Source organism: Neophocaena asiaeorientalis, unplaced genomic scaffold (genome assembly GCF_003031525.2).
Source record: "Neophocaena asiaeorientalis asiaeorientalis breed wild unplaced genomic scaffold, Neophocaena_asiaeorientalis_V1.1 scaffold115, whole genome shotgun sequence".
NCBI lineage: Eukaryota > Metazoa > Chordata > Mammalia > Artiodactyla > Phocoenidae > Neophocaena > Neophocaena asiaeorientalis.
This window is the reverse complement of record NW_020173132.1, coordinates 1,713,526-1,723,072: the sequence shown is the minus strand read 5'-3', so window position 1 is coordinate 1,723,072 and position 9,547 is coordinate 1,713,526. Positions and strand designations below refer to the sequence as shown.

The 9,547-nt window shown below is 39.4% G+C and overlaps 1 non-coding gene across 1 annotated transcript; it reads left to right on the top strand.

Annotated features, from left to right (window-relative positions):
- Positions 1-2,764: 2,764 nt before the first annotated feature.
- On the top strand, positions 2,765-2,928 carry LOC112399141 (U1 spliceosomal RNA). Its single transcript, XR_003003177.1, has one exon. It is a non-coding gene; the product is annotated as a U1 spliceosomal RNA (small nuclear RNA).
- The last annotated feature ends 6,619 nt before the right edge of the window (positions 2,929-9,547 follow it).

Sequence of the window (9,547 nt, the reverse complement as noted above, 5' to 3'; positions counted from 1 at the left end):
GCAAAGGTTAAAGTAAAAGAAGCAGATCCAACATGTAGTCAGATTTGGTTCTTCCCTTGTAACACTGTTTCCAATTCCAGTGGTTTTCTTTCAGAAAATATTTCAGTCTTTTGACTTAGAGCTTGCATACAAAGATTTTTAGTGCTTACATATAATAGCAGAGAGCTTGCTTTTATTTCATCAATAACATAATAAACAAAATCATTAATGGCTAATATTCTGATATTAGCACAATCAGTAATACAATTCTATCTTTAATTATGAAAATTCTAACTGCAGTCAAATAATTGAATTTATAATACAGTTTTTTATAACTAATTGATGATTTTTTCCTTGAATTTTTGGGAACAGGTAGTGAATTTATTTTATTTTGAGAACAAGTTAATCTAGAAATACCATGCATTTTGAATATAAATATAATGACATGATGGCTCTAGAAATGTGATGTAAATTTTAAAACCTATAATAATTTAAGGTGCTACTTGAAAGCAATTTTTATAATTTAGGAAAAAAATGTGAATTTTATGTTTCATTTAAAATAAAGTAAGATGGAAGTAGAATTCTTTTTATTAACAACTTTATTTTGATATAACTCACATACCATAAAATTCACCCGTTAAAAGTGTCATGCCATGGTTTTTGATGTGTTCACAGAATCGTGTATCTAGTCTCACAAACAATTTTAGAACATTTGTATTGTCCCCAAAAGAAACTGCATCCATTTGCTGTCACCTCTGGGTCTCCTATCCTCCCCAGCCCTTGGCAACCACTAATCTACTTTTTATATCTGCAGATTTGCCTTCTCTGGGCATTTCATGTGAATGAAATTATACAGTGTGAGGTCCTTTGTGCCTAGCTTCTTTTTTAAAAAAAATCATTTTACTGGGGTGGACTTATAAAAAGCTGTACATATTTTTTTTTTAACATGGAGAAGTCATTTATTTTTTGAGATAACTTATCATGGAAGAGTTTACATTATTTTTAGTAGAGAAGATTAAGTGGTAAGCCCTCTTAGAATTTTTACTTAGCTAAGAGACATTTTTTTAACTTCTTTATTGGAGTATAATTGCTTTACAATGGTGTTTTAGTTTCTGCTGTATAACAAAGTGAATCAGCTGTATGTATACATATATCTCCATATCCCCTCCCTCTTGTATTTCCCTCCCACCATCACTATCCCTCCCCTCTAGGTGGTCACAAAGCACCAAGCTGATCTCCCTGTGCTATGCGGCTGTTTCCCACTAGCTATCTGTTTTACATTTGGTAGTGTATATATGTCCATGCCACCCTCTTACTTCGTCCCAGCTCACCCTTCCCCCTCCCCGCATCCTCAAGTCCATTCTCTACGTCTGCATCTTTATTCCTGTCCTGCCCCTAGGTTCTTCAGAACCATTTCTTTTTTGTTTTTAGATTCCATGTATATGTGTTAGCATACGGGATTTGTTTTTCTCTTTCTGACTTACTTCACTCTGTAGGACCGATTCTAAGTCCATCCACCTCACTACAAATAACTCAATTTCATTTCCTTTTATGGCTGACTAATATTCCATTGTATATATGTGCCACATCTTCTTTATCCATTCATGTGTCGATGGACACTTAGGTTGCTTCCACATCCTGGCTATTGTAAATAGTGCTGCAGTAAATAGTGCTGCAGTGAACACTGTGGTACATGACTCTTTTTGAATTATGGTTTTCTCAGGGTATATGCCCGGTAGTGGGATTGCTGGGTCATATGGTGGTTCTATTTTTAGTTTTTTAAGGAACCTCCATACTGTTCTCCATAGTGGCTGTATCAATTCACATTCCCACCAACAGTGTAGGAGGGTTCCCTTTTCTCCACACCCCCTCCAGCATTTATTGTTTGTAGATTTTTTGATGATGGCCATTCTGACTGGTGTGAGATGATATCTCATGGTAGTTTCGATTTGCATTTCTCTAATGATTAGTGATGTTGAGCGTCCTTTCATGTGTTTGTTGGCAGTCCGTATATCTTCTTTGGAGAAATCTCTATTTAGGTCTTCTGCCCATTTTTGGACTGGGTTGTTTGTTTATTTGATATTGAGCTGCATGAGCTGCTTGTATAGTTTGGAGATTAATCCTTTGTCAGTTGGTTCGTTTGCAAATATTTTCTCCCATTCTGAGGGTTGTCTTTTCGTCTTGCTTATGGTTTCCTTTGCTGTGCAAAAGAAAAGCTGTACATATTTAATGCATACAACTCATTGAGTTTGGGGATTAGTGTATAGACATTAAATGATCATTAATACCAAGGTCACGAAACCATCATCAATATCAAGGCCATAAACATACTATCGCCCCCCAAAGCTTCATTCTGCCTCCTATAATACTACTGTTATTATTGTTCTCGTTACTGCTTGATGTGACGAGAACATGTGACACAAGATCTGCCCTATTCTCTTAGCATATTTTAAATATGTGCTACCATAGTTTTAGGTGTAGGCACTATGCTGTATAGCAGATCTCCGGAACTTATTTATCTTGCATAATGAAACTCTGAACCCTTTAACCATCACCTCCTCATTCCAATAAGTGTGCAAGGACATTTTGGGAAAGATTTAGAAAATAAGCTGATAATTGATAGAAATTTTTGGCTCTCTAGGCAAAATAACTCCTCTACAGGAAAAAAAAAAGAGCAAAACTTTGTGCTCTAATTGGGAGCCCCTAGACAAGAATATGTGTAAATATTGTGAACAGGAAGGCCATTAAAGGAACCAATGACCCATAATGGTTAAGAAACGCAAGGATACTTACCTGGCAGGGGAGATACCATGATCACGAAGGTGGTTTTCCCAGGTTGAGGCTTATCCATTGCACTCTGGATGGGCTGACCCCTGCGATTTCCCCAAATGTAAGAAACTCGACTGCATAATTTGTCATAGTAGGGGACTGCATTCACGCTTTCCCCTGTTAAAAAAAAAGAACAAGAAAAAAGAAACACAAGGAAAACTGTCTAAAATCTGTTCAGTAGTGCTGCTTACAGGGAAACCTTGTATCCTGAAATTCCGTGCTCTTCATCTATACTCTCAAGGGAAATAGCCTATAATTATTTATGAACAATACAGCTTTCCATTTTTCCTTTTTTAAAAATTTGAAATATAGTTGACACACAATATTACATTAGTTTCAAGTATACAACATAGTGATTCAATGTTATATACATTACAAATTGATCACCGTGTCATTCTGGTTCCTATCTGTCACCATACAAAGGTGTTACAATATTATTGACTACATTCCCTGTGTTCTATGTTACAACCCTGTGACTTAGTTATTTTATAACTGGAAGTTTGTACCTCATAATCCCCTTCACCTATTTCACCCATCTTCCCACCGCATTCCCTCTGGTGACCACCAGTTTGTTCTCTGTATCTATGAGTCTGTTTTGTTATGTTTGTTCATTTGTTGTGTTTTTCAGATTCCACATATAAGTAAAATCGTACAGTATTTGTCTTTCTCTGTCCAACTTATTTCCCTTAGCATAATACCCTCTAGGTCCATCCACGTTGTCATAAATGGCAGGATTTCATTCTTTCTTATGGCTGAGAAATATTCCATAGCATATACATACTACATCTTCTTTATCCATTCATCTGTTGATGGTGATATAACACTTTTCATCCAATAATTCTCTAACACCCATAAAGGGAAATCATGTGACTGTATATCTGTAATTAAGGAATTGTTCATGCTCAGAACGGAATTTATGGACACTCCAAAACCAGAATCTGACTTACTATTTTTGCTCTGGTTGCTTTTAAATTAAACATATAACAGAAAAATATGTGTTCACTAAAATAAGTAGTCTAGACACGCCTACTGAACCTAATTTCTTACTAAAAGTTAAGTTGAACTGACCTATGACACTTTTTAGGACATGCCAAATTGTCTAAATAAAATGGTAAATCTATACACCAGTAACAGGTTCGATTTTAGAACAATTTGCTTCTTTGAAATAATATAGAAACAAAAAAGCTTCTCAGACTCTTCAGGTACTATTTAAACATGAACAAGTACATGAATTACTTGATTCCTTGACGTCTCCTAAGATAATTTCTGTCATAAAGGTAGATTCTCACAATAAACCAGATACTATAAGAGCTAGTATCTTATACTGTAAACAATATAGACTTACTTTAGAAATTCCGTATAAATATATAGGAATACTTTAGAAAGTACTTTAGCAGGTTTTCATCTGAACCAGCCTACTCCAACTAAAGTGTATGCAGAAGGCCTTCTTACCAAATCAAAAAGTCACACATCTATGGAGATTTGTAGATACACAACGTCTACACTACAGAATTCGGAAATAATGCCCCAGAGAATGACTGTGTTGTAAGAACTATGATCCCTCAAGCATCTGTTCTCATGCCCAAGTCCGTTTATTTAATTCATTGCTTGTTCTATTCCAGATCACAGATATAGCCGTTTCAATATTCTTAGCTCCTACCCCCATGGGAAAGAACTTTATAAAATAGAGTCTGCTGTTTACGTACAGCACATTTTGCCTTTAGTCTAGACGTTCTGTTCATTTCTAAAGTTCATTTCTACAGTTACTGACAGTGAGCTTTTTCATACATTTTAGATTACGTGTATTCTACCCTGTGACACTCCCACTTCCTTGATTGCTTGATTTGAATAGGTTTCAGTTGACTCGTGGAACCGTAAAAATCTGTGGTTTAGACAGGTCCATCGCTAAGGTATCTGAACTTATGGCGTGATCTGTTTGCCATCTCTTAGTTTGCCTTTTCCAGAACGTCATACAAATGGGGTCATACAGTGTGTAGGCTCTTGAGCTTGGATTCTTGTACTCGTGAAGGCAGAATCAAAACGGAATAGGTGATTATAAGAGAGCTCTTCAGAATGGAGCTGGAAGGTCATTTAGAAAGTGTGACTTACCACATCTCAGCCTGAATGGAATCTGACCTTCTGACTCGATGAAGTCATCCGGAGCATCTGCCAGAAGCTCACGACAGCTACAGTATTGCCATTTATAGAGTGTCTTCCACGTAGTGCAGGAAGAGAAGGGCGTGAACTCTGACCCGTGAGGGAGGCGCGGCCTGCACTTCCCGCACGGACCACAGGGTGGCGCCGAGCCCGCCTCTCTGACTCACGGCGCATGCGCGTTCCCCGCGGACTCGGCTCTGAGCGCAGCTGAGAGGAGTTGTGTCTCCTCAGTCGACGGCAGTGCTGCGGTTGGGACGCTGGGCTCAGCGTCTCTGCTGACAGGAGCTCGGTCTCCTCAAGACTCGCTGGGGTTTCGGCTTCACGACAACACGGGGCCGTGTCCACGCTGACGGGAGCTGGGTTTCCTGAGGTCGCAGGCGACGCCGGGAGGAAAAGGTGAGGAAAATTGGGGAAAAGTGGGGAGAAGCTTCCTGGGGGCGACTGACGGCTGGCGGCGGGGGGTCCGTCTTCGTGCTACCCAGAAGGGCTTGGTGTGCAAAGCTGGGTTTTCGGTCAGGCTGGTGTGCGGTGGAGCCGCGTGGGTTATGGGGTGTGCAGTCTTCCCAGCACCGTTTACCGTGGGGCTGCCGTTCCCCTCGGTGTGTCCTTGGCCCCCCTTGTCGTAAATTAACGGACCCCGCCCGTGTGGGTTGGATCCTGGGCTCTGTGTCCCGTCCCTCTGGTCTGTGCGTCTGTTTTGAGCCAGTTCCGCACTGTTTTGGTGACTGTAGCTTCGCCATGTAGTGTGAAGTCAGGGAGGGAGGTGCCTCCAGCCTGTTCTCCTTTCTCAGGGTCGCCTGGGCCCTTTGGGGTCCTTTGTGGCTCCACACAGACATTAGGAGGATTTGCTCCGTTTCTGTGACAAACACCATCGGAGGTTAGGCAAGGCCTGCATTCATGGCGCAACCTGCTTTGGGCAGAACGGCCATTTTAGCAGTATTCTTCCGCCCCACGAGCACGGGGTGTCTTTCCACTGATTTGTGTCTTCCGCAGTTTCTTCATCAAGGTCTTAAAGTTTTCAGTGTGCAGGTCTCTCACGTCATTGGTTAAATCTGTTCCTTGGTATTTTGGTCTTTGGGATGCAGTTGTAAACTGGATTCTTTCTCTTTCTGATGGTTTGTGATTCGTGTTTAGAAATACAGTTGATTTTTATGTATTGATTTTGTAACTTTACTGAATTCGTTGATTCGTTCTAATAGTTTTTTTGTGGAATGATGTAGAAAATTGGAACTTGGAAATCCCACTGCTTTTTTCACAGCCAGGTCGTCCACAGCACGCAAGACACAATGGCTTCTAATCAAATCTTCCCACAGTGCTTATAAATTACACGTGGACTCCTAGGAGGGCAATTAGGTCCACGACTGGATCTGGGTAGGGCGTGGCCTCTGTTAGGAAGTGTGATGTTTTCTCCGGTTTTCTGGTGCGGTTTTGATAAGTTATTTACTTTCCAGTAATTTCAAACATACAGAAAACTCCAATAGCAGAACAAAGTCCTGTGTATCTGCACCCTCAGATTCCCCAGCCGTCCTTGCTTCACTGCATTAGCCACTCCACACGAAGTACTTCAGTGTGTTTTACCCACACCAGGGCACTCTTCCAGGCAACTCGCAGGTAAGCACCAAATGAGGAAATTATTATCATGGTTTCCACATTAGAATCCAATCCACAGGCCCACTTCAACTTCCACCAGCTGCCCCAAGTCAACGGAAATGTCTTCTCCCATACTGATCCAGTTTTCTTTTCTGGGAACCATTCCTGATACTTTCTCTCATTTTCACAACTTTGATGGATTTAAAGAGCACAAGGTGAGTATGTGATCTGGTTGGCTTTTTCTATATGGCTTTTTTATTTTTATTTTTTAACAAAGGGTGTTTTCAGTGTTCATCCGTATTGGTAACATGTGTTGGTACTTCACGGATTTTTTGTTGTGATTAAACATACATTACATAACATGTTCCATTTAAATGGTTTTTAAGTATACGGTTTGCCTGGGTACCTCGTATAAGTGGAATCATATCATGTTTGACCTTTTGTGACAGGGTTATTTCACTTGTCAGAATGACTTCAGGGTTCACGTACATCGTAGCGTGTGTCAGAATTTCCTTAGTTTTTAAGGCTAAATAATATTCCATCCTGTGTACGATACAGTTAGTTTATCCATTCATCAGGGGACACTTGGGTCACTTCCACCTTTTGCTGTTGTTTTAATGCTATTATGAATATGGATGTACAAATATCTCTTTCAGTCTCTGCTTTCAATCTGTTGAGTATATACTCTGATGTGGAATTAATGGATCATACCTTAATTCTGTGTTGAATTTTTTGAGGAACGGCTATACTGTTTTCCACAGAGGCTGCACCATTATACTTTATAAATTTTATGGTGGAATAATATGGCAGTTTATGGATCTACCCCATTTTCTTTAGGATTCTGTATGAGCACCTGTTTTCAACTCTGGCCTATGTATATCTAGAAGTGGAGTTTTTGAACGATATGGTATTTGTATATTTATATTGTAAACATAAGTGGCACCATTTTACCTTTACACAAGTAATATTTAAGGGTTTTAAATTCTCTACATTGTTGCCAAGATTTGTTATTTTTAGCTTTCTTGATTATAACGGTTTTAGAATGTGTGAAGGAGTTATTGCATTGTGGTTTTACTTTGCATTTCAATCATGACTAATGATGTTTGACATCTTTTCATCTGCTCGTTGACCATTTGTATGTCTTGTGTGGAGAACTATTCAGGTCCTTTGTCCATCTTTAAAATTGGGTTGTCTTTTTGTTGATGAGTTGTAACAGTTCTCGATGTAATTTGGTTAAAGACTCATCAGTACGTAATGTGTAAATATTTTCTTCCGTTCTGTGGGCTGTCTTTTCACTTTCTGGATTGCATCTTTTGTTGCAAAAAGTCTGTAATTTTAAAGAAATCCAATTTACCTGTTTTTTCTTTTGTTGCTTGTGCTTTGGTGTCAGATCTAAGACACCATTGCTAAATCCAAGGTTATGAAGATTAATTCCCATGTTTTATTGAAGAGATTATACAGTAGTCCCTTGATGTCTGTGGGGGATTGGTTCCAGAACACCCAGGGACAACAAAATCCATGGATGCTGAAGTCTTGTATAAAAGGGTATAGCACCATTGTAAAGCAATTATACTCCAATAAAGATGTTAAAAAAAAAAAAAGTATAGTATTTGCATATAACCTGGGCACATCTTCCTGTACACTTTAAATTATCTCTAGATTACTTATTATAACTAATACAATGTAAATGCTACATAAATGTTGTAAATACAGTGTAAATGCTATGTAAATAGTTGCTGGCACATGGCAAATTCAAATTTTGCCTTTTGAAACTTACCGTAATTTTTTTTCTAATATTTTCTGTCTGGAGTTGGTGGAATCCACAGATGTAGAACCCGTGAATATAGGGGATTGACTGTAATTTACTACATTTAAGCCTGTTATCTGTTTTTTGTTTTTTTGCCGTATGCGGGCCTCTCACTGCCGTAGTCTCTCCCGACGCAGAGCACAGGCTCCGGATGCGCAGGCTCAGCGGCCATGGCTCACGGGCCCAGCCGCTCCGTGGCATGTGGGATCTTCCCGGACTGGGGCACGAACCCGTGTCCCCTGCATTGGCAGGCAGACTCTCAACCACTGCGCCACCAGGGAAGCCCCTGTTACCTGTTTTGAATTAATTTTTCTATGTGGTATGAGGCAAGGGTCCAGTTTCATTCTTCTGCATGTGGATAGCCAATTGCTTAGGACCACTTGTTGAAAACACTGTTTTCCCCCAATTTAATTTTGTTGACTGTTACCTAAAATCAGTTCATCCTAGATAGGTGAGTTTATTTCTGGGATCTGTATTCAGTTCCATTCATCTCTATGTATATCTTTATGCCAGTGTCACCATGTTGTAGTTGCTGTTGCTTTATATTAACATTTGATATTGGGAAGTGTGAGCCTCCAACTTTGATTTTCTTTCTAAAAATTGTTTTAGCTCCTTAGGTTCTCTTGAAATTCCATATTTTGGGGTGTCATATTCTGCTCCCCTTCACATGGGTGTACGCAATTAGCTTATGCATTCATCTTCTGAAGGCATCCTGATTCCTGTGAGGTTTAGACATTATGAGTAGAAGTTCTGTGCATAATAGCATCCTTGCTTTTGTTTGGATACTGTTTTTCAAAGCAGTTATGTGAATACTGGAGGCGTGATAGATGGCTCTCAAGGTGTGGGACCCGTTTGGCTTGGAAAGTACTGCCAGACTGGATCTCAGGAGGCCGTCTGTCCGTCCCATCATGTTGATCATGTTTTTGTCCACTTATTGATTATCTGTTTATCTTCTCTGGCCAGGTGTCTGTTCAGATCTTTACCCATTTGTAATGAAAGTGTTTGCTTTATAGTTGTAATAATGTGCGTACAAATTCTTTATCAGATATATGTTTTGCAAATATTTTTTCTCCCAGGTTATTGCTTCTCTTGGTTTTCTGAATAAAGTAGTTCACTGAATAGAAATTTTTTAATTTTATGAAGTACGTTATTATTTTTCCTTTTATTTGTGGGCTTTTCCTGTTG